The sequence below is a fragment of the Aquarana catesbeiana genome, linkage group LG03, assembly GCF_042186555.1.
Source record: "Aquarana catesbeiana isolate 2022-GZ linkage group LG03, ASM4218655v1, whole genome shotgun sequence".
In the NCBI taxonomy this organism is placed as follows: Eukaryota; Metazoa; Chordata; class Amphibia; order Anura; family Ranidae; genus Aquarana; species Aquarana catesbeiana.
This window is the reverse complement of record NC_133326.1, coordinates 332305593-332330887: the sequence shown is the minus strand read 5'-3', so window position 1 is coordinate 332330887 and position 25295 is coordinate 332305593. Positions and strand designations below refer to the sequence as shown.

Sequence of the window (25295 nt, the reverse complement as noted above, 5' to 3'; positions counted from 1 at the left end):
CAATTTCTGATGTTTATCCAGCGTTGCCTTCCTCTTTGTTTGGTTATGAGCCCTTAATAAAGGAATTTTTGTTTCAATTATACTTGCCTATGTGTGTTTTCCTTCAAAAAGGACAGTTTGTTTGTGAGGAGGCAGGTACATTTCAAAAATACAATGTGAAATTAACAAGAGACACCAACACCAAACAACCTCCTTGAGATTAAATAATACAAGATAATAATGGTGTTGTGGTAACTTGACATACAAAACACACCCAAAATATTCGGGAGTAAAGACAAAAAAAAAAACAAAAAAATCAGGCTTGGAAAAAATACAAACCAAAAAAAATAATATATATCTTTTTTTGTCAGATGTGACAAATCAAAATATATTGATGAAATCATGCTAAATAATAAAGAAAGAAGTTTGTGATAACTCTGTGTGAATATGAGCAGCAAAACTACTTAATTCTTCTCGCATTATAAAGAAAAACAGAGTGCGCTGCATTAAACTATTTAAAACATTACAGCCTGACGAAAGTGCTATATCCATTCCGAACACTAAGTTTACCAGCCCGAGCAGTTCCGTCTCGGAATTTCTTCTGAGCATACGTGGCACTTTGTGCGTCGGAATTGTCCACACACAGTCGGAATTGACACGATCATATTTTGTTGTCAGAAAATGTTATAGCCTGCTCTCCAACTGTGTGTGTCGGAAAATCTGATGGAAAAAGTCCGATGGAGCCCACACACGGTCGTAATTTCCGACAACAAGCTCCGATCGCACATTTTCCGTCGGAAAATCCGACCGTGTGTACAGGGCATAAGAGATATCTTACAGGTTCTCAACACTTGCTTGTGAATGCTTTCCTAAAAGAGCAGATTATAGAAAAAAGTCCATGCTATTATTAGTATTAGTGTATCCAAAAGATATGACATAAGGTGTAACATTTGAGACAAAGATTAAAGCAGTATTAAACCTAAAAGCAAACATTATAATACCATTTAGATGTGGTGGCTGAATTCATTTTCTTTGTCGGGCTTTCTCACCTTTATTTTCATCTGGTGATCCAGCCAACAAGTCTTCTTGTTTTTCAAAAGCACAACCTCTTTATCAGAATGTTTGCATGGATGAGACAAACCATTTAACCATGGCAGGGGTGCTTACAATGATCAGTTTTTATTTATGTAAAACCTTTATCCCAAAAGGAAACACAACTGTTTGTTGTAGTTGATTATAAAATGTGAGCTGGAGTTTGGCTTCAATTTGTTTGTGTATTAAAAAATCTAGTAATTCTAAAATGTGATATGATATGAATATTTCTCTGGAACTTACAAAACCACATATACTTTAGTAAGCTGTGTACCAGCATGAGTCTTTGCAGAATCCAAGTACCATATGTAGATATACCGAGATGTGTGGTTTTTTTTCTGTCTGTGCTCACATTGGAGCATTTCCCCTCTGTTATGTATGACACCCAGCAAATAGACGGTAATAAAAAGTTAAGCATCCACGAGCACCATAAAACATTTAGCCCACCATATCTATTACTTGGGTGTGGAAGTCCATGCTCAGCTTCAGTGCCAGGACAAGGTCATCAAGCGCCAAAGACAAAGATGCCAAACTGCGCTCCCCCCTATTATATGCAACCTTAGGGGATCCTACCTCCAGCAGTTATCGGCTCAATAGGAGGATTTTTATTGAGTGGAGTCATCACAAGAACTGAGGCTGTGCATGATGGGAGACCCCTGTGGAAGAGAGGAGATAGATAGCACAGCCTCCTGGCTCTCTACTGCTCTCCTCACTGCTCCCAGCACTCACTACTCCTGTGTTAGGCATATAGTCATAATGGCAGCACCCCATCCCTGCAGTATACAACTGCCCCCAGAGTAACCGCCCCTCCTGTCCACCCCATGTCCTGGCCCTGGTCAGCGTTACCTGGCAGGTCCAGAAGAAGCTTGAAGTAGTTATACCAATGCTTTAGTCACTCTTTTACCCAGCCAACTAATAATCTTCAAATAATTTCTTTGTCATGATAATGAACTCTTGTGCTGGGAATTTATTCTCTATGTGTAAACAACCACAAATTAATTAATCAGTAATGTTTCGGAATAGATTAAAAAGAGATATTGTCTGCATCTGCCAGTTAGATTTGGGAAAGCTAGATAGAAAATGTCACTTTAATGGGAGAGAACATTTTAACAGCAAGACTCCATTATTATGTAGGACATTGCTGGAAACATCGAGGACTCCAAGTCCAAATAAATGAAATACAGACATCCAGGGAGACTTGGCAGGTTTTCCTTTCTGGGTGACTGCTGACTGACTGCTGGAAGGGACCTTAGATCATTTGGCATAAACATCACCCAGGCTGTGAAGTGTATTCAGCAAGCACACTGGAATACTTAGTATTTGCATCATACGGGACCTATGTGGAAGAAATCATGAACACTATTGGCAATGAATTTTACAAATGTACCGCTATCGGCATGCTCCTTGATGGAGTCCTAATTGTCTATAATTCTCTCTCCAGGCTTCATCTCCACATAAGCAGGGCGTTAAAGGGCGTTCAAAATCCACAGACGAGATACAGCAGGCAAAAAAGGTGATGATATCATCATAAGCCATTTATCAAAGAAGTTAAAAAATGAGTAGCCGTGTGCAAAGTTCAGTAACCATACCACCTTGCCAGATTTTTATCTACTGTAGTTTGACAAATCAAACATAAAATGTAGCCATGGCCCCGACCCCTAGAGGCCCAATGGTGACCTCCAGAGTCAGGAAGAGCTGACAGCCATCTTCACAGTTTGGGTTACTGGGCATAGTGGGTGTGGTGTAGATAGAGTAAGTTGGGCGCCAGACACTTTGAGAATGCAAAAAGAGATTTATTATCTCATAACAGAACTGGGGAGAGAGGATTAGGGCCTGAACACCCTTAGGCAGATGCAAAAATGCTTGGCAGACTCCGAGACAAAAATAGGGATAGAAGAACAGCTATACAAGTTCAAGGGCCTTTAAGCTGAATTGCAGAAAACTGTATCTGTAGACCGCTGTCTCCTATAGCATCTGAACTGGTAACTTCAACTTCAATGCAGATCACAACTCAGTCTCCCATTGAAGATCCTCTCACTGAGCTCCCAGTCTCTCACTAGACTCTTCAGATCCCAGCCGCCACTGGATCCCTTGAGCTCCTCCACTACTAACCCGCTGTGGATTCCATGTGTCACCCACATTGTCCCACTGGGTTCCTGACTTGGCTCTTCAGCTAACCTGCTGAATCCTCTGCAAGCTTCACCCACACTGTTCCACTGGGTCCCTATCCCCTAGCTTGGCTCTTCAGCTGGCCTGCTGAATCCTCTGCAAGCGTCACCCACACTGTTCTGCTGGGTCCCTAGCTTGACTCTGCTGAAGCTTTCCCAACTTCTTTACTGTCCCCAGCTAGTGAAAAGGGCTGCTCTGGTACTTCTTCAGTCTCCATAGAACCTGGCCTCTGATAACAGGAGAGATTGTCCCTTGCTGGCGACTGGTCCCCTTTACCTCATTTGCCTCTGGCGACAGAAGTGGTCGTCCCTGATGGCAACTGCTTTCCTTCACCTGTGGCAACTACTTGGTACTCCAGCTGGCAGAACCCCTGCAACTTGGTTGGGCTCCAAGCCTGAAGCCACAACCCCATGCTGCTTGCTTCCAACCTGGATAGGTCTCAGAATGCCTAGCAGTCAGGTACTCCCGGATAGGCCTAAGGTTTCTGGCCTAGCAGCCAGGAGCTTTTCAACACACGTCCACCCAGACAGCCATCCAGGTGGCACAGAACCCCAATCAACTGACTCCTCCCGAATAAATAGGCTCTCCCAACAGGCCAAGGGCAAAGAAACCCCTGCCAATTGGCTGAGACACTCCATCCACTCCTAGTCCGGATTTACTATGACCTTGCCCATCTAATTTTACAGGTGACAATGCCACCTAGTGACAGAAGAGAGAGGTGCATGAAACCCAGATTTAGGGAAAGGTCAGTGGATCTCTCTAACAATCAGCCACCTAGCAAACTAAATTTGTCAGCAACCCTGCCTAAGACCAGGGTGCTACATTTCATTTGGTGGTGATACTGTACTTTATACATTGCTCTTTGCTGTACTAAAATTGTATGCAAACAAGTATTTTTTTTTCTTTATAGGCTTTCCATACACCTCAGAAATCTCTGCCAAGTACCAGAGAGGAGAGTAATGTGCAGGTAAAATGATATATTGCTACATAGTATATCATTACTGTCTAAAATAGGACATACTTGAAAAGAAGCTAATGCTGCATTCCACTAAGGAGAGAAATGTTGCTTTTTTTAATTTTTTTTTTAGCTTCACTGTAATGATTAAGTGTTGATGTAGGGTAATCTACTAAAGGTGTTACCTTCAGTAAACCCAAGTGAATTTATATTTCCGTTTATAGCTGGTCAAAGGCAGTCTATGCACGTATGTTATACCAAAAGATCCTTTTTAAAGGGTAAATTCACCAAAAAACTTCCTATGCAGATAAGGGTTGTCTGTTGATTAAAAAACACTGGGGTTGATTTACTAAAACTATAGAGTGCAACATCTAGTGCAGCTCTGCATAGAAACCAATCAGATTCCATTTTTTTTTTGTCAAAGCTTGATTGTGCAAGCTGAAGTTAGAAGCTGCTTGGCTACTATACACAGCTGCACCAGATTTTGCACTCTGTAGTTTTAGTAAATCAACCCCACTGTGCAGCTTTGACAAAAGTTGCATAATGCCCTTTCTATAGGTGTAGATCATTTAGGTACAATGGTGTCCCTAGGGGGGGCCAGAGGGGGCCCTGACCCCCCCAACATTATGATTTTTTTTTTTTTACAAAAAGGCAATGTCTTTTTGTTTGCATTCACAGCGGATGCGCCGCATCTTACGAAGGCCGCCGCTGGAGTAACACAGTCTCTATTGAGAGGGAGAGCATCCCCAGTCAGCTCCTGCGGGTGATTCCTCCCCCCTCCCTCTGCTCGCTGACACTGCATATTGTGATCGCTCACAGAACCACGGTTGCCCGATCTTCTCCTTCCCCTGCATCCTCATTGGCAGGGAGAAGAGCGAGTTGCATGAAGGACTCCACCAGGACTCTCAGTTACTGAAAAAACAGACTGATTTCTCCCGTCCTTAGGACAGGAGAGCCAGCTTGTAAATTCCAAGAGATGCCAGACCAGCACTGTCAATAGCAGGGGCAGGACAGCAAGAGGAGGCTGGGGAACCCCACAGTGGCAGAACACCAGGGCCCAGTGGCAAGACAACCTTTGCAACCCTGATAGTTCTCCCACTGCTTTGGATCCTTATATTTTCTTGGTATGCTGGTGACATATATCTCTTGTTTTCTACCACCCTGGGGGGGCACCAGTACAGTAGGAAGGGAGCTCACTGCAGAACATGTGAAAGGGCCCGTTGTGGAATCGTAGTAAAGGGCCCCCAGGATATATATAATATATATATATATATATATATATATATAATTAAATTTTATAATTACCCCCCTACTTTTGTCCCTGAGACGCCACTGTTTAGGTACCTCCCAATGTCCAACTGAAAACTCCTAGGGATGGCATTATCCCACCCTGCTTTGTTGTTAGAACATTGTTAGGTTGCTCCCAGTTGTTACAGTTCACCCTCCTCATAAAAGGAGCAAGCTTTCAAACTCCCCGCACATGCATGGTATCTTCTTCTTTACAGCAGCACTGATCTCAGAATCAAAGACAGAGTTCGTCCCTGTAATGGTGATGGGGAGCAGTAATGACTGTGAGCATCTTGGCAACGAGGCAAGATGGGGGGAATTCATCTTGGGGAGTTTGTCAGCCAGGCTTTTGGAGGTATGTAAATAGCCTACACCTATAGCAAGGACATTATTTAATTTTGGTCAGAACTGCACAGTTTGTTTTCATCTAGAGAGATGGCCGTAGAGCCTAGTATGCACGGGCTGAATGTCGAGTGGTATCGGCCGGTTCAATAGAAACCGGCCAACATACAGCCCATGTGTACAGCAGCCAGGCCAGCTTCTGTTGAAGGGTCATGACCAAAAATGGTCTGCTGATCAACATCCGATCAGCGCTTTCAGCCAATGGCTGAGAGTGCTGACCAGTGTGTTCTGGTAAGCCCCCCCCTTCAGAACACAATAGTTCAGCAGGGGGAAATTGCTGTACTTACATCTGATTGTTAGTACAGGATCTCCTCCCAAGCTCTTCAGTTTTTTTTTTTGTTCAGCCCACTGGGTTGAATGAAAAAAAAAAAACTAATAGCGTGTACTAGGCGTTACCTACATACGCAATTTTTTTGGGACCGATAAGCTAACCCTTTAAATACAGTCTACCATAAATACCGGTATGTATAATCACAGCTTAAAAACAATGCTCTGGTGTTAAACAATCATCAGGGAACAAGCGTTTAAATGTATTCCTGTATGCTCCTATGTATAGAAGTATATTTTTATAGAACTGTACACCACAAAAAATAAAGACCTTTTGTGCCAACATGTTCTACTCAATCACCTATCCGCATCAAATCTGCTTTGACACTCGGTTCATACCAACACAATGCAGGAACCACCGCGATTCCAGTGCCGGGTCCCGCATCGCATAGGACTCACAGGCAGTTCTTACTGCCCTATGCGAACTGCTGCGGGTGTCAATAGAAAGTTAATGACACCCCCAGATTGGATCACATATCACAATGCGAACTGTCAAATGGTGCAGGAATTGGACAGCATGAGTGTGACCACCCATGCGATCCGATTCCAGTGCGGACCAAAAAAAGGGCCCTGCACCATTTTGATGCAAATGCAATGTGAATTCAGCCATATAATCTGTATGGCTAAATTTGCATCGCACAGACATCGCATGTGATCTGCACAGCAGTGCAGTGCGATTCACATGCGCTGTTTAACATCGCCCCAGTGTGAACCCAGCCTTAAAGGTAAAACTTGCTTGCCATCTGTGACCCTCTTGAGGAGATTTCCCTGTGCTTCCTGTCTTGTATAACACTCATCAAATAGACAGAATGCAGGGAGATTTTTCCTCACTTTTTGGCCCCCCTGACAACTGTCAGATAGGCAGCAGGCAAGGACAAATTGGGACACAGATAGCAGTACAGTGTTAACAGAGGTTTTAAACCTTCCAAATTCTGTTCAAAACTAAAGATACATAGTTTTGGCAGGACATGTGTCACCATTTAGCTGTGGGAAAATTCTTCGCAAGAACATATTGATACGTAAGGCCATGAATGATACATTCCTCTCAACTTGCAGGAGAAGGATTCAGCTGTACAACATTCCTGGACAATACATTTGAGGGTACAATAGATAAGGAACATGCATAGGGATTGATTTATAGTAGTGGCTGCTTCCTTTACAAAATGTATGTTCGTTTAGCAAAATGAATACTAGTCAATTATGTAAAGCATGGCTCACCTTGAATACGCAATCATATGCTAGCATAAATGTGTGTTTTTTCTTTAATTTTCTTTCACCCATGATTGGGTGCTCTACATTAACTCATTCACTTTATTTGGCCTAGGATGGCAGGGTTGCAGCTCACACCAAACCATACATTATATGAATCCCTCAGTGCTTTAAACTTTTACCAGAATGTTATGTGAATTTCAGAGAAAAGCCTCCACCTCATGAGAATGGCCGCTTACCAGCTCCTTATGACCTCCTGTCACGGAAGAGCCTTCCTGCTTGTGGCTATATACCCAGCCAGGGCCTTTGATCATCCAAGGGAATCACACTGTCAAGCCTCTGCCACCCAAGAAGGGCCCAATCACATATGAACCCCAAGAAAATTAATATATTTAATTAATAAAAAAATTGGTTGCACTTACATCAAAGAATGTTAAAATACACATAAAAAGAAAATCTGCCCGACTTGATATGGCAGCCTGTCCTTCCGGGACTTGCGCAAACACGGTGATGTCAGCTCCTCCCTATGCGTTTTGTCACAGACTACGTCATCTGTGATGATATGTGTAGGGAGGAGTGACATGCTGACGTCACAGCGTTTGCGCAAGTCCCGGAAGGACAGGCTGCCATTTTGAGTCGGTCGGCTTTTCTTTTTATGTGTATTTTAACATTCTTTGTAGGTGCAAACAATTTGTTTATTAATTAAATGCCTAAGATTTTACACTATGGAAGCCTTATCTTTTCTTGGGGTTCATATGTGATCGTGCCTTTCTTGGGCGGCGAAGGCTTGACAGTGTGATTACGTTTGATGATCAAAGGCCCTGGCTGGGTATATAGCCACAAGCGGGAAGGACCTCCTGTAACAGGAAATCATAAGGAGCTGGTAAGTGGCCATTCTCATGAGGTGGAGGCTTTTCTCTGAAATTCACATACCATTCTGGTGAAAGTTTAAAGCACTGAGGGATTCATTGGATTTCACATCACTTTATGGATTTCTTTTTTTGAATGTGTCTGCGATTGTTTGTTATTTTTATATTATTTATTTTAGCGCAACTTTATTTTGGACTCTTTTTGATGTGTGCTGTGCGTATCTCATAGGAAAGTTGCTGCCTTTTTCATTTCTGATATTCACTTATTGTTTGAATTTCGACAGCGCGGTATTACCCATTATTCTTAAACCATACATCATGTGACTGCCGATAACACATTCTCATATAGTAAAAGGTTACAGATTGCCAACTTGCTTGCGAGTACCTTCTGGCTAGGAAATACTGTGCACTGAGAGCCAGTTCACACAGGGGTGACTTGTCAGGCGACCTAGCCGCCTGACAAGTCGCCTCCCGTTCTGTACAATGGAACCGTTCTAATAGGAGCGACGCAAGTCGCTCCGACTTAGAAAAAGGTTCCTGTACTACTTCGGGGGCGACTTAGGGCGACTTGCATAGACTTCTATACAGAAGTCGTTTTGCAAGTCGCCACGGAAGTCGTTTGCAGGTCGCCTCGCTGAGGCGACCTGCAAGTCGTGCCGCCCCTGTGTGAACCGGGGCTTAAGGTTGCCATTCGTCCCTGTTTTGAGGGGTCTGTCCTTAGGAAACAAATGTTCCTGGCAATGTCTCCAGTGCTAGTAAATGCTGAACAATCAATCAATCAAAAAAGCTGGACCTCTTGCATTTTTTTGTCTTCAGGTCCATAAAAAACTTTATTGACACTTGAACAGATATACATGTAGGTGGCTGCAATAAATCACACAGTCGGGATGCAGCCAATTTCTTTCTTCATTCAGTCTTCTACGGCAGGCGAGCCGGGGCTTGCACCCATGTGAGGAGTCTCATACTATTTGTTGTTCCTGGAGTTTCTCACCTGGAGCGGCGATTTTCCTTTGTTGTGCTTAACCAGGTACACTCCCGATTTCCAATAATGTGAAGAGCTTTTGACGGCGCCTGTATAGGGATCAGAGTGTGACCTGGCCATCTCATGCCCAAGGCAGATATAGTCCAAGGAATTGCGAACCTAAGCTTTCCCTCTTCATCAGGAACCTTTCCCTTACCATTAGTACTGTCCAGTACATGCCAAACCTGGGAGCCAGGGCCTTAAGTAGGCTCTGCTTGGCCCAAGATGGCTACTAGAGTCACATGGGGTGGCAGCATTCAACAGGATAGCTTCTCCAGTGACCCAGGAAACCATAAAGATACCTTGTTCCTTTTGACTTGCCCTCTAACAACAGTATAGGCTGCGGAAAAGCGCAACCTGCTCTGGAGAAAGTAGACTTCAACTGCCTACCTACAGCAATCTGAAGCTCCAGTTTGCTGTATATTGTTTAAGTGGCAATCACATTTTTGGGAGCTAAAGAGAAAACTGTAATGGGGTGCAGTTTTCTTTTATTGATTGCTCTGCATTTACTGCTGCTGGGAACCTTAAGCTGGCCATACACAGCTTAAATTTTGGCAAGTACTATTGACATCAAATAACTTCAACTGAAAAATTGAAGGAGTTGGGTGGAATTGTCACTGGCTGAACCGCATCCAATCAGATAAAGTTACTGTTCAGATATTCAGACAGCCATGGGTGCTGTGGCTTTCTGAATACAAGAGCCAGCAGAGGAGAATCCTCTGTTCACGCTAAACATTACATTTCTCTTGATCAGCCTGTGGACTGAACAAAACAAATCTATACGTGTATGGTTAGCCTTAATCTATAGGCCAGAGGAACACCACAGCCTCCTCTCCAATACCAAGTGCTTCACTTAGGGCTTGTTTACATTTGCAGTTTGGGGGTGGTAAAAACTTGAGGTTGATTCATGTTTTTACAGCCCTCCAATTTCTCCCCCTTAAGCTGCAAAGGCAGCAGACAGGAGTGTTTGTCAGGCAGTGCTGCACTTTAAACTCAACCTAATAGAGCCATCCCACAACCAGATACAATTCATGGGGTTGCAGTATGGTAGTAGGGGCTTTCATGCTCCCCGTCACCCTAGGCCAGCTGTCTTGTGCTGCTTCCTCTCAACCCCAGTGCAAGACCTTGTATCAAACTACCAAATAAGATGTCATAGACACACAAGACATGTCAAGGCTGCAGGCAGAGAGGCTGAAAGGGACAGTTTGCACACTCTGCATGTTGACAGGTGCAATTAGCTAGTCAGCCACTAGATGGTGCTGTTCCCAGTATAGTATGGTAAGGAAAGTTTATAATTGCGTGTTAGGTCCCCTTTCAGAAAAGTGCCTTCTTAATGATGTCATTGGTGTAGTTAGTGCCGTATAATTGCCAGTATATATAGTGTGTGTGTGTGTGTGTGTGTGTGTGTGTGTGTGTGTGTATATATAAATATATATATATATATATATATATATATATATATATATATATATATATATATATATAGTGATGATTTGGGGTATTTTAACTAGGGCTGTGGAAATTAACGATGAATTCCTCGATTAATTGTTAATATTTTTGATTGGTCAAAACTCTTTAGATCGGTACTCACGTCTCTGCCGGCTTCCGGGTCTTCAGGGAGTTCCGTCGGAGATCCGGTGACGTCACGGACATCGACGTCACCGGACACCTCCCCCCTTCCCCAAGTGCCTCCGTTTGCTAACGAAGGGAAGGGGGGAGGAGTCCGGTGACGTCGATGTCCATTAAATCATAAATTGAGCAAGACAGATCCTAACGATTTGATTGATCTCACTGGTCAAAGTATTCAGATGAACATCTATGTAAATCCTGGACTTGGCTATGAAAATCAACATATCTGAGGGCTTTCCTGGCTGTAAGTCATTTTGACGATGAACTGACATTGGTTGGTTATCCAGCAATCAAGAAACATTTATGATGAGGGCACTTTTTTTCCAAAGAGCTGACACTTTGCTGTCTCAGCAGGTGATGGATGTCTCTGGTTCTCCATCGGTCCCCCTGATGCTATTTAAATAGACTGTAGAGTGGCGCCGTAGCCCCGCCCCACCCCACCGAGGAAGTTCTGAGGAAGTTCTGATTGAATGTAACGCGTACGGGGGAGGAGCTACGCATAACGTCAGCTAAAAGTAGTTGGATCTGTATGTGCGTTATATAACGCACATAATTAGTCGATTAATCAATTTAAAAAGAAAAATGATTAATCGAACACGAAAATTGTAATCAGTAACAGCCCTAATTTTAACCCATTGGTTGCCAAACAGGGAGTCCACTCTACAAAGTCCGTTTTAGAGCTTTTTCTGCCCTCTTTTATTGAAAAGAAAACAAAAGTTCACAACAGAATAGTTTCCCTTGCAGGGGTTCTCACCATCATTGTATAATTGTGACAAACAAACAGTACTTCACCTTGTGGCTCTTCTCTGCAGTACTTCTGCTTAGGCCTCCCGCCCTGGTCCTCCCGACCGTCAAACACACAGTCCCCGTGCTTGTGCACTAAACAATGATTCTTCCTCAGCTCTGACTGTTTCTCTTGCTGCTACATCCTGACAGGCTCAGCCTTTCACTGTCCCATCGTGGACACAGTATAAAGCAACATGCTCCATACAGCTCCCTTGCACAAACTGGGACCACTCACCTCTAATTCTGGCTCCAACATGAGCCCAGCATACACCCGTATCATCAGTGTGTCTGTTTTCTGCAAAACCTGGGCTAAACTGCCAAAATAAACAGCCTCTCTAATATATATATATATATATATATATATATATATATATATATATATATATATATATATATATATATATACACATACATACAGTATATATGTGTATATATAATATATATATATATATATATATATATATATATATATATATATATATATATATATATATAAATTTTAAATATGATAACATAGGTTAAAGATGATTCCTGTGCATTACACTCACACACACACGTAGATTTATATGGTGTTGTGATTGTAAAGAAATTGGAATCATCCTAAACTGTCATGTTTTTGCATCTGATATGACACCTTCATCGTTGTTCTGTGTGTTCTGTTCCTGTAGGATTCTGCTGCTACAGATGAAAATTCTCCAAAGACGAGAACAAGTGAAGGTCAAACGCAGATCTGATATGAGGGAGTGCGTGTGAGAAAATCAGCAATGAGGCTTTCCAGCCTGTTATCACTCAGTCTGTTTGTTCCTTGCTGTATCTTAGTGTATGTGTGTGTGCCTCTTGTAGATATGAGTACATGTAATGTATGTATCTGTTAAATGTATGAACCTATCATATTATTTCTATTCTTCAGATGATGACCAAAAGGCTTCTGCTGCGTGTTTGATGGATAGATGTCTTGATGTTTGCCATTACCTTAAAAAAGAAAATCTGTTCATATGAGTTCACGTTTAATTGGGACCATTTTAACTGTAATCAGTGTAATTTTTTATGTACTGTTATTTAGCATTGGTACTTTTATATTGAATATGTTAATTGTAGAAATACATTAAAGATACCTGAAAATGTATTTGATTAACTTTGTAGACCTTTGATAGTCGCTAATGCTACTTATAACATTGCTCAGCGGTGAATTTAAACTACCCTGAGGTTTAAAACAAAATAGGAACCAAGACCTAATGTTATCCTATTAGTGACTTCATCCATACACATATTGATGTGATGTAGCACATGAGTATGAAAGTTTGGGAAATATTTGCTTGGTGCGATGAAAGAGAGAGGTACTCCTAAATAAGGATTAGTACTGGCCACTGGAGCTTGTCACAGCCTGACAATTTTAAGGCTGCCAAACAAACTTTGGATAAGACCTGTTGTCTAATCAACCAACAATTGTCCAGGTTAAACCTACATTGACCTGGTACTTGGTTAGCTAGAAAATAGCAACTATCTTGGGTAAGTCAGTGAGCAAATATTAAAAGCCTGAAATCCATGGATAAACCTGCTATTAGCCAAATGAATTTGGAAAAACCCGACCAAAATCCTAACCACGCTCAAATCCAATTTTCTATTTCTGAATACTCTACGGTCCTATGGGGTGGTTCACACAATGGTTCCTTCCCCAATTTCCCAATCTATCACTCTTCCTAATCTCTTTCTACCCTTACTTTCTCACATTTCTTTTTTTGTCATTTCCACTTAGATTTATCAAATTCCGACCTCTGATATGTTGCTGTCTAAGCATCTGATTTAACCTTGTAAATGATGCATCATGCCACAATCATGTGTATTGCATGCAGTCCGGAATGGTTGTGGTATGGCCCTATTGACTTGGGAAATGCTGTTTATTTTTGCTGCGGCATGTGTCCCTGAGTAGCTGCATGTCTGTGTTTAGGTGGGTGCTACAAGTAGGCTTACACCCCTCTTTCTAATGCAGATGGGGACCTTGGTGTTTCCCAACCTGTTATTTATGTGTAATAACCTCTTCTTTTACTATTTTGTACACTCTCGATCCACATTGACAACAAGCTGTTTGTTCCTTACGAAATACTGCATCTTGACTGTATAATACCCTCCAATAAAAATGAGTGAAACAGAAAATCACAGCTTAAAGCGGGGTTCCACCCAAATTTTGAACAATATCTGTATGTATTCTCTTCCTTGCCTAGATGCTGACATGCCGTTTAAAAAAATTTAAATCGCCGTAATTACCTTTTATTTTTCTATTCTTCTTTGCACTTTCTGGTTCTCCTCCCGTGGGAGTAGGCGTGTTTCTAGCCTCTCCCAGACTCCGCACAGTCTCCTGGGAGCTAGTCTCAGGCTTCCCAGGATGCCACTGAGCATGTGCGGGAACGAGCGGTGAATGCTGGGAGCACAGCATTCACCACATCCAGGAAATAAATGCTTGTGGGCTTCAAATGCCCACAATGAAGATGGAAACCGCCTGCAGTGAATAATATAAGTTATTCTTTCCGAGATTCTGACACAGGCGGACATATTACACACAATATGTGAGTATGTAATGCTGAGAAGAAAAGTTTGTGAATGTACTCAAAAAAAAAAAAAAACGATAGATAGGTGGACCCCCGCTTTAAGTATTGCAGATAAACATTTCCACACCACATAAATTAATTTTTGCATGTTTGGTTAAAGTGGAGTAGGGTTTGGTCTCCTGCTGGGTCTTTGATTCTAGAACCAGAGGGATCACTTCCACTCCATGCATTCAAGGCAGGCTTTTCAGCCATGTTATTTCTTTAAGTTCAGTTATTGCACTCAAAAAATCATATACTTCCTATGCTAATTTTTAAAGAGGCATATTAATAAAATGTCTCATTGAACTCTAAATTGTGCTTTAAAAAATGAAGCAGAGGCTCTTAGACCCTGCTGTGCTGGTACTTAGGTTCTTAAATAATAAAGGTCAGCACTTAAATACGGGGACTGTTCTGGAGTTGTTCTTTTTGGAATCTAAACCCAAAAAGTTCCCACAAAACATTCTCTGGGAGCCCTGACAACTACTTCTAGAGATGTGTCTGCAGCAACTAGAACTGGAGATCTGGAACTGTTTGCAGCATAGTTACCAGACAAGATGAAGTTTTTTTTTTTTTTGTAATTCAAGCAAACCCTACAATTAAAATCTTATCATATCATTTTCTTGGCTAAACTCTCGGTACTCTTCCTTTCAGCCCTCATTTTATGTTTTCCTTGATGCCGGTCCATAAAAGTAATCTTTTGAAATAACTTAATATAGTTATTTAATATAGTTTGCCTTTTTGTCATACTAATGAAATTATTATTATTAACCACGTCAGCCCAGGAAGGATTTACCCCCTTCCTAACCAGAGCACTTTTTGCGATTCGGCACTGTGTCGCTTTAACTGTCAATTGCGCGATCGTGCGACATTGCACCCAAACAAAATTGACATCTTTTTTTCCCCACAAATAGAGCTTTCTTTTGGTGGTATTTGATCACCTCTGCGGTTTTTATTTTTTGTGCTATAAACAAAAAAGAGCGACAATTTTGAAAAAAAAAGCAATATTTTTACTTTTTGCTATAATAAATATCCCCCAAAAATATATACTATAAATTTTTTTTCCTCAGTTTAGGCTGATATGTATTATTCTACATATTTTTGTTAAAAAAAAAAAATCGCAATAAGTGTATATTGTTTAATTTGCGCAAAAGTTATGCGTCTACAAAATAGGGGATAGTTTTATGGCATTTTTATTATTCATTTTTTTTATTAGTAATGGCGACAATCTGCGATTTATATCGTGACTGCGACATTAAGGTGGACACATCGGACACTTTTGTCACTATTTTGGCACCATTGTCATTTATACAGCGATCAGTGCTATCAAAATGCACTTATTACTGTGTAAATGACACTGGCAGTGAAGGGGTTAAACACTAGGGGGGCAATCAAGGGGATAAGTGTGTCCTAGGGAGTGATTCTAACTGTGGGGGGATGGGCTACTACTCACATGACAGCGATCACTGCTCCCAAAGACAGGGAGCAGTGATCTCTGTCATCTCACTAGGCAGAACGGGGAAATACTTTGTTTACAAAGGCATCTCCCCATTCTTCTGCTCCGTGACACGATCGCAGGCACCCGGCTGACATCGAGTCTGAGGGACCCACGGTCACGGAGCACGCAGCAGGCGCACGCGCCCACAATGCCGCATCTTAAAGGGGACGTACCTGTATGCCCATTTTCCCAGCCGTGCTATTGTGCAGACGTATATTGTCGTGCGCTGGTCGGCATGTGGTTATACAGGATTTATATAGCGCCAATAGTTTGCGCAGGGCTTAACAAAATGAAGGCCGACATTACAGTTACATCACAATTTGGAACAAAAGGAATCAGAGGACTTTGTTTGCTAGAGCTTACAATTTAGGAGGGAGGGTTAATTGATACAAAAGGTAATAGCAGTGGGGGATGAGCTGATGGAGAAAGTAAAACAGTGTATTAGTTAGAAGCAGGATAGGCTTCTTTAAAGAGAAGGGTTTTTAGAGATTGTCTAAAGATGGATAGATTAGGGGATAGTAGGGCAGATTGGGGTAGGGAGTTCCAAAGGATGGGAGAAGCTCTCGAGCAGGGATATGCAATTAGCGGACCTCCAGATGTTGCAGAACTACAAGTCCCATGAGGCATAGCAAGACTTTGACAGCCACAAGCATGACACCCAGAGGCAGAGGCATGATGGGATTTATAGTTTTGCAACAGCTGAGGTCAGCTAATTGCATATTCCTGCTCTAGAGAAATCCTGTAGGTGAGCATGGGAGGAGGTGACAAGGGAGCTAGAGAGCAGGAGGTCTTGGGAGGACCGAAGAGAGCGGCTTTGGTTGGTATTTTTGGACTAGGTTAGTGATGTAGCTGGGGGCAGAAATTATGTTTCTAATCAGTTTATATTTTTAGCAAACTTTGAATAATAGCTTGGTTATTATGTTTTCCAAATCAGTATTTGGCATCCCTATTGATAAACATTTTATTTTATAACTTTACAGCTCCATAAGGAATTGACTGCTATAGTCTAATGTTCTGCCAGAGATTGTGTTCCCTGTCGAGGGTTAATCCCAAAGTTGTTTCACATTATTATGTTACATAGACCTTAGTTTATTTGAGTGTTTTCCATTGTACAAACAAGTAAATAATTTTTTTTCCCTTCCAAAAACCTCAACTATTGTCAGTGGGACATGGATAGCTATAGTACTAGTTATTTGCTAGATTTAATTCAGGATGTATCTGTTATCCAAATTCTGCACATTGTAAAATATATTGGGGATCTGAAGCAGTATTTATAAAAGGGATCACAATATGGTAAACCCAACTTATTTGTTCCATACTTTTTTGTTATATTCTATCATATATATAAAAATGTTTGCACATTCTCTTCTCTTTATATTAAAGCCTAAGTTCGAGACAAGGGACAGTACATAGATTTAATGTGAATTGTCCTTTGTGTTGGTGTCGGCTGCCCTAGAAATTCGAAGTCCTCTGCCCCGCCCTGCCCCCATACCCCCCAAGCCTTAATCTTCTGGTGCTGTGTAAAACAAGCAGTAGTCACTAAGGCCGTCCTGTCCATCCTTCTCCTCCAATCATAGAAGCTGGATGTAGCTAGTTCCTGGGCTACAAGAACATGGAGAAGGAGACACTGCTCTTTATTTGCCTCTCTCCCTGTACTATGATAATAATGTTATCCTGCACCATCCTCTTCTGGCCCGCAGGGAGAGGTAAAGCCGAACAAGCCCACAGACTTCTATGAAGAGCGTTGAGAATCCTGGGAGTTGTAGTTTGAGATAGAAACCATATAATGGCTACACAGTAGGAGGAGTGGAGAGATGATGTTTATTAAACTGCCTGGGAAAGTTCTTCCTCTTGGCACTGAGGGAGTTAGAGAGAGAGCATCTTTATCTGGATATCCAACTGCTAAATGGAAACTATACCAGTGGAGATCTGAGCCTGAGACTAGGAGTGAGGACACCCTGCCTCATCACAGCACCTGCACTGCTGCTGTAGGGAGACTGGATTGTCCACTTACCCTCCGCTTCCTACTGCTGATCACCAGAGGCTTTCAGGGAAAACTGAGCCCCCCATTCTACGGTGAGAGGTCACTGCAGCATCCTGGGGACTGGTGAGAGGGTTATTCGCCCATCACTGTTATTGCTAGCAGGGACTGAGCCACTGAGAGCAGGACAACAAGTTTACCCAATCCATACAGCACCCATTCTGTACTGCACTTATTCTAAACCTAGACTGTAGCTATACCAACCCTATACCACATTGTACCAAACCTTACCAAATTTTGAACCACATCTACTATGCACCTGTGCCACTAGCGCTCTTAAAGGACCCCAATGGTAGCCGGAAGAAGAACAACACTCAACGCAAAGGACCTGTCCCATCCTTAATAATTATACTGCAAGCCCCTTTTGTTCCCCTGCCCTGCTATCATCCGCCTTTCCTTTTGGACAGTGCATACCCACGGTCGGTCTAGGACTAGCATTCAGTATAGTTTCAGCACTTGGTAAATTAAACTTTGTTACCACTCACTGCTGCACTTGAGGTTTCCTTGCTTATGCCTAGTCCCTACTGGCTAATCACATTGTATGCTGAATTGTGTTAGAACCATTGTTAATCCATTTTATGCTACCAACCATATTGAGTGAAAATATATTTTGTTTGGCCTTACTATCTAGTTTTGTGCCTGTTTTATTTGATATAGCACTACTGCTGGATACTACGTATTATTTCAGTGATTCCCTGTGATATTGTATGTTTGTACACTCAACCTGGTGTGTCAGAGGTACTGAGGTTCTTGAGAAGGTCAAGGCGAAGAACAGAGGACCCATCTTATCCAATGGCTCCTACAGGGTAGCACTACATGTATAATAGCTCTAATGAATGAACGGCGATCTATGAAAGGAGGACAGGCATCCATCTGTCCTCCATTCATAAATTGCCTTTCATTCATGAAAGGTCCGCCTCCTCCATCTTAGTGTTCTTGATCTCATGCAGCCTCTTTGCAAGTCTACACCTATGCACAAGCAATGCCCCTTAGTTTTTTAAATACTTTTGCTGTATTTCCTGAAGAAGGAATGGTGGTCTATTCCTAAACGCATTGAAAAGGGTAATTTAGTTATTTTTAAGACACATCTCCTGCGTCCCCTATATCAGTGATGGCGAACCTTGGCACCCCAGATGTTTTGGAACTACATTTCCCATGATGCTCAACTACACTGCAGAGTGCATGAGCATCATGGGAAATGTAGTTCCAAAACAGTTGGGGTGCCAAGGTTTGCCATCACTGGCCTATATTATTGGGTCTGTTCCTGAGACTCGGTCCTTGTGACCTTTGTTTACCAGTTACACCAGGAAACTTATTATTGAAGCCTGAGGTCAGGAGCCGGCTCGTTCCTGCAGATGAGAAGCTTGCTTGCTGTTAGGCACATATGTGAAGAGCCACCATCTAAGGTGAGGAGATTCCCATACTTTTATATGTGGTGTACTATAAGAGAGTTACTCTTTATGTTTTATATTATTTGCTTTGCCAAAGCACTGTGTATCAAACTTTTTTAAAATAAAATACTTGTTTTCACCTTTTTTTCACTCATTGTTGCTTCTCAGTTCTCTTGATCTCCTGTGGCCTATTTGCAGTCACTTCTAGTCTACATGCATGTATTCTACTGCTCGCTGCATGTCATTTCTCTAGGTGGGTGATTTTAGGTGAGGGGAACAATTCTGTGTATTGTGAAATTACTCCAAAGGACCCTTTCTCAACATTTTCAACACAGAGGAACCCTTAAAAATAACATTCCAGCCTCAGGGAATCCCTGCTAACAATTACTATACCTACAACTCATGATACATTAGTGTGATGGTCATTGGGAAGAATGCTCCTTACACATGTGGTCATTGGGAAGAATTAAGCCCTTTACAGACATACGAATTGGATGGAGGCTTCCCCGCATCCAATTTGTATGACAAGAGACTGTGACCGGCCCTCAGTGGGCCGGTTCACACAGCTCAGGGGCGGACATGGTCCTTACTGGAAAAGAGTCCTGTGTGTCTTTGGCTCTGTTTCAGGTCTGCATTCAGGCAAAACGTCGGGCCTAATTTGCACATGAAACAGAGAACAGGGACGACCCGGACCCCCTGCTGCGAACCGCGACCACAGCTAGTGTGAACCTAGTCTTAATGTTATTTTGACTACTGATCCACTCCGACAGAAATCTGCATTACAAGGACAATACTAAAATTTGAAATGAGCATTCATCTGTAGTTTTTTGGCAAAAACAGTTTATTAAACAGTATATGAAGGTTGAAAAGAGTAAAAAACTCTCTCAAAAATTAGCAGACTTTGTGGTCATAACATGAGGCCAGTAATATATAAAAATTGATATCTTTATTACAAAATTTAAAAACCACATACAATACCAAACAAGCAACACCCTTAGCTTGACATGGTCAACATATACACAGCACCTGTATAGTGTGTTATAGTGGACGGAGATAGAGAGATTGAGCTAGACTAGGCAGGCAGGTTAGTTAGTTAGCGGCAGTGTATTTGATATATATATGTAGCCATGGTGATAGCACTACTGACAAACAATCCGCCAAATCACGCCACTTCCAGACTTCATGCTTCCTTTCCAGAGACAATGTACAGTCTTTTGCGAGCTTTGTTTTTGTTGTTTTGTTGGGGGGTACAACTTGGATAGGATTGGGATACGGGATGCCCATAGAATTAATCATTGCCATCATATTTACAGGTTTCAATATACTTTGATCTGTTTAGAGCCTGAAGATAGAATGTACACACTTGACTAAGTAGAAATCTTCTCCTGCAGCTCCCTGCAGACTGTTACTCCCTCTGCATCTCCTATGCAGACTATTGCTCCCTGCATCCCCATGCAGACTGCTGTTACTAAGGGTTCTCCATCCATCACCGTGTGAGGGACAGAAACATCACTTTTGACCGTGTAAAAGTAATGGTCCTAGTTCTCTTCACCACCTGCCCAAACTTGCTTGTCCTTGCACACTTGGTTTCCTCCTGCACAACCTGTAGTTACATTAGGGTATAACACATCCTCTTCTAATGGGTATGAAGAACTCACCCTGAATAAGCCCCTCTACTGGCTCTGGTGACTCGCTGCTACTAGGCCTGAGGCCTGCAGAACCTCCTCGGAGACCTAGTAGGTTAAAGTTTATTTTCTAGGAAATCGACTACTGCTCCCAGCCAGTCCAACTTGCAAATCATGTGTTCCCTGGCCACACTGATTTGACACACACATCCCCACAGTCTCTTCTCTGAACCAGGATTCCTCACCATCCACCGTGTGCATGATGAAGACTCTGCTAGTGACCGTGTAGAAGCAGAGTTCCCTTACAGAATCCCTGGCACATCCTCCAGCCATCCACTGTGGCATACATCCCAACTTTTGAACTTCAGAATGAGGGACACTTTAGGGAGAAGCGACTGACAGTGCACTGCGTGCGCTGTGGCAAAAGTGGGTGTGGTCAAACTCTTAACAGTGGGAGGGGCTTAATGGGCGTGGTTAAACAAAACCCAGGTTTCCTTGTACCTCTAAAATATTCTTTGATTGCTGTGTCACAAGATAGAGTCTCATGGACACATACAAACTCTAGTACTATTATTTAAATAGAAAGACAGACAGATGGCAGGAGAGTGCAGGGATGGTGTCAGCTATGGAGGCGCTCAGCTGTAGTACTTACCTTTTACTTTGATCTGAATGGACGATGACAGGTTCTCTTTACTGCCAGACACCCCTAGGTGACTAAACCTCCTCTCAGATCTCCTGTAGGGGGCCCCGGAGCCCACACACTGGACAGATCCAATCTGCAGAGAGAGAATATCTGCAATGAGAGATCTTACCAATACATACAGAGAGCTGAGGGGGAGGCCAGCCTGATGATAAAAAAATTTGAAGAGAAGGGATATCCATGTGAACTCCTCAGTGATGCCTTTTTGTCCAATATGAATCCTCCCCCGAAGGAAAAGGCCCCGAGAGAGGAATCTGCAAATAACCATACTGTCAGATTTGTTTCTACTTTTAATGATAGCTTTAAATCTATATCTAAAATTATAAAAAAACATTATAACATCCTATTACTAGATCAATGTTTAGCCCCGGTATTGGCAGAGGTTCCACAGGTTACTTTTCGTAAAGCTCGTACTGTAAAAAATCTATTGGCACCTAGTAAAATATTAAATAAATCAACTAAATCCCCTCTTGATATTAGGTCATATTTTGAGAACAGGAAAGGCATTTTTCAGTGCAAAAAAAGAGGATGGCTTACGTATCACTTCATTGCCAATGGAACCAAGATAATCACAACCAGCCTAGGTAAAAATTATGAAATCAGGCAATTTATTACTTGCTCTACAGACTTCATAATTTACGTTTTACGGTGTCCCTGTGGCCTCCTTTACATAGGTCGGACCATTCGTGCATTACGCGCTAGAGTGGGCGACCACTGTAGACTCATTACTAAGGGGAGCAATGAACACAGTGTTCCCCGGCATTTTCTTCATTTCCACAATAAGGATATTAAACATCTAGAAGTTTTTGTGATAGAATCCATCCTCAAAGGAACATTAACTAGTAATGAGAGATTTTCCCTGTTGTGTAAACGGGAAGTTTTCTGGATATATATGTTTGACTCACTTGCTCCTAAGGGGTTAAATGAGGAACTAGAGATGTGCAGTTTTGTGTAGAGTTTTTTTTAAAAAACTGTTTTTATTTTATTTATTTTTTCCGTTCATGTTACTTTTAGAAAGACTTTTGACATGGTTATTGTGAATCCTCCGAGCAACAATGGGGTTAATATCGGTGGTATGACCTCTCCCATTTTTTCAATGGGTTAATTGCTCCCGTCCTAATTTCTGGGTTTTCCCCTCCCCTCCATTTATTTTATTTTTTACTTAAACCTTGTCAGTTGCCCCTATCCTTGACTGTGACAAAGCGCTGAAGCGCGAAACACGTCATCAAGGCAACTCCCTTTAGTGGTCTGACCAAGCTACATGTCCCGGCGACCATCCATCCATCTTTGGGACCCTCACACTGCCTTGCATTGGCGGCATCTACCATCCCTTTTGGCTTGTCGTTTTTTTTCTCCCTATTTTATGCTACATGCATCCCCTAGTTGCATCCCCTGAGTGACACCATTCAGGATACAGGCCTTCCCTCTTTGGAACGGCCTCCCAGCTGGGCTGATGTCACCGCCCTCTGTCAGACGGAGCCTCGGTTCTCCCTCCCCGTGGCCAAGTGGCTGTGTCTTTCGCTGCTGTACATGTGGAGCTGCATTCTGGAGCCGGTGAGTCATCCCATCAGGGCTCACATCCCACATCCTGCGGGGATCCAGCGGGTCTTCAGAGTGTCCCCCACACCTGGTCCCCCCCCCCCATCCAATCCATCCTGTTACAGTTTGGGAGTATGCAGTGAGGTGAGTCTCCCTTTTAGGGTCCTTTCACACTGGGGCGGTTTGCAGGCGCTATTGCTATAGCGCCTGCAAACCGACCCGAAAGTGCCGCTGCTTTAATTCCAGTGTGAAAGCCCCGAGGGCTTTCACACTGGACCGGTGCGCTAACACTACGGGAAAAAAAGTCCTGCTAGCAGCATCTTCGGAGTGGTGAAGGAGCGGAGTGTATACCGCTCCTTCACCGCTCCTGCCCATTGAAATCAATGGGAGGGCGCGGCTATACCGCCGGCAAAGCGCCTCTGCAGAGGCACTTTGCGGTGGTTTTAACCCTTTCTCGGCCGCTAGCAGGGGGGTAAAACCGCCCCGCTATCGGCCGAATACCGCTCGATGGACAGCTTGTCACTATACCACATGTTCTATGTACTTTTTTAAGCATTGTGTATCCACAGGACTGGTTATATGGACTGCCTATTGCCTTTAATAAATTATTCAGTTTTATATTTCTGGCTGGAGCAGTCTGATTCCCTGATATCCAGAGCGCTGGACTTTTTCTGTTTTTGCTTTCAATCTGTTTCTATCAGTTATGGCTGTTCAAGCTGCACTGGTTTCACATTCCCCCTCCTAGCCTATTACACGTGTTAGTTTAGCTCCCCAGGTTTCCATATACTAGCGCTGGGGTTTTACTGTTTTTTTTTTTCTATATTGCTATATGGTGCTTAAGCCCACTTACTGCAACAAAGTACCCCATGATTAGTGGGTCCTACACTATTCATAGATTGGGAGATCCTGCTTCTCTGAACCATGGGAGCAATACACTCCTCTATATGGGAGAACTTGAGGTCTCAACCCATGACACAGGTGGACACTAATGAGAGGTACTTAAAGAGGCAGTGGGGTGCTCCTCACCCAAAAGGATTTGGTCAGAATCCATACAATAGACAAACAAGATATTTGGGGGCAGCATAGGCCTGCCTAAATTTGCTAGTAAAACAACCCTTACTAGCACCTACCTTCTGGTAGAGGGTGCTACATATATACACTCAGACTAGTATATACAGTGGGGACGGAAAGTATTCAGACCCCCCTTAAATTTTTCACTCTTTGTTATATTGCAGCCATTTGCTAAAATCATTTAAGTAAAATTTTTTTCCTCATTAATGTACACACAGCACCCCATATTGACATAAAAAACAGAATTGTTGACATTTTTGCAGATTTATTAAAAAATAACAATAATCTTAATATTATTATAATAATAATAATCACATGGTCCTAAGTATTCAGACCCTTTGCTCAGTATTTAGTAGAAGCACCCTTTTGATCTAATATAGCTATGCAACAAGTTTTTCACACTTGGATTTGGGGATCCTCTGCCATTCCTCCTTGCAGATCCACTCCAGTTCTGTCAGGCTGGATGGTAAACGTTGGTGGACAGCCATTTATAGGTCTCTCCAGAGATGCTCTTCAGACAGTTCCTTTGACATCAGGATGCTTTGACCTCACATGCACTGTGAGCTGTAAGGTCTTATATAGACAGGTGGGTGGCTTTCCTAATCAAGTCCAATCAGTATAATCAAACACAGCTGGACTCAAATGAAGATGTAGAACCATCTCAAGGATAATCAGAAGAAATGGACAGCACCTGAGTTAAATATATGCGTGTCACAGCAAAGGGTCTGAATACTTAGGACCATGTGATATTTCAGTTTTTCTTTTTAATAAATCTGCAAAAATGTCAACAATTCTGTGTTTTTCTGTCTGTTTAGCAAATGGCTGCAATATAACAATATAACAAAGAGTAAAAAATTTAAGGGGGTCTGAATACTTTCTGTCCCCACTGTATATATATACTCTGCATTCAGCGTAACCTATATATACACAGTGTAAACTCTATATTCAGTCAGTACAGGCAGTGTATTTGATTATATATATATATATATATATATATATATATATATATATATAGATATAGATATATATCTGCATTCAGCGTAGCCAATATATACAGTGCATTCGGCAGTGTACAGTTTCTAATACAGTGCAGGAGGTGTACACAGTATATAATACAGTGTAT

At 42.3% G+C, this 25295-nt stretch overlaps 1 long non-coding RNA gene across 1 annotated transcript in view; it reads left to right on the top strand.

Moving 5' to 3' along the window:
• The window catches only part of LOC141132273 (uncharacterized), a 51307-nt gene extending 31926 nt beyond the window's left edge, over positions 1-19381 (top strand). Inside the window, exons 3-5 of the long non-coding RNA XR_012242875.1 lie at positions 2513-2584; positions 4151-4207; positions 12394-19381. This is a non-coding gene — a long non-coding RNA (uncharacterized lncRNA). The remainder of the gene's footprint in view (positions 1-2512; positions 2585-4150; positions 4208-12393) is intronic.
• The last annotated feature ends 5914 nt before the right edge of the window (positions 19382-25295 follow it).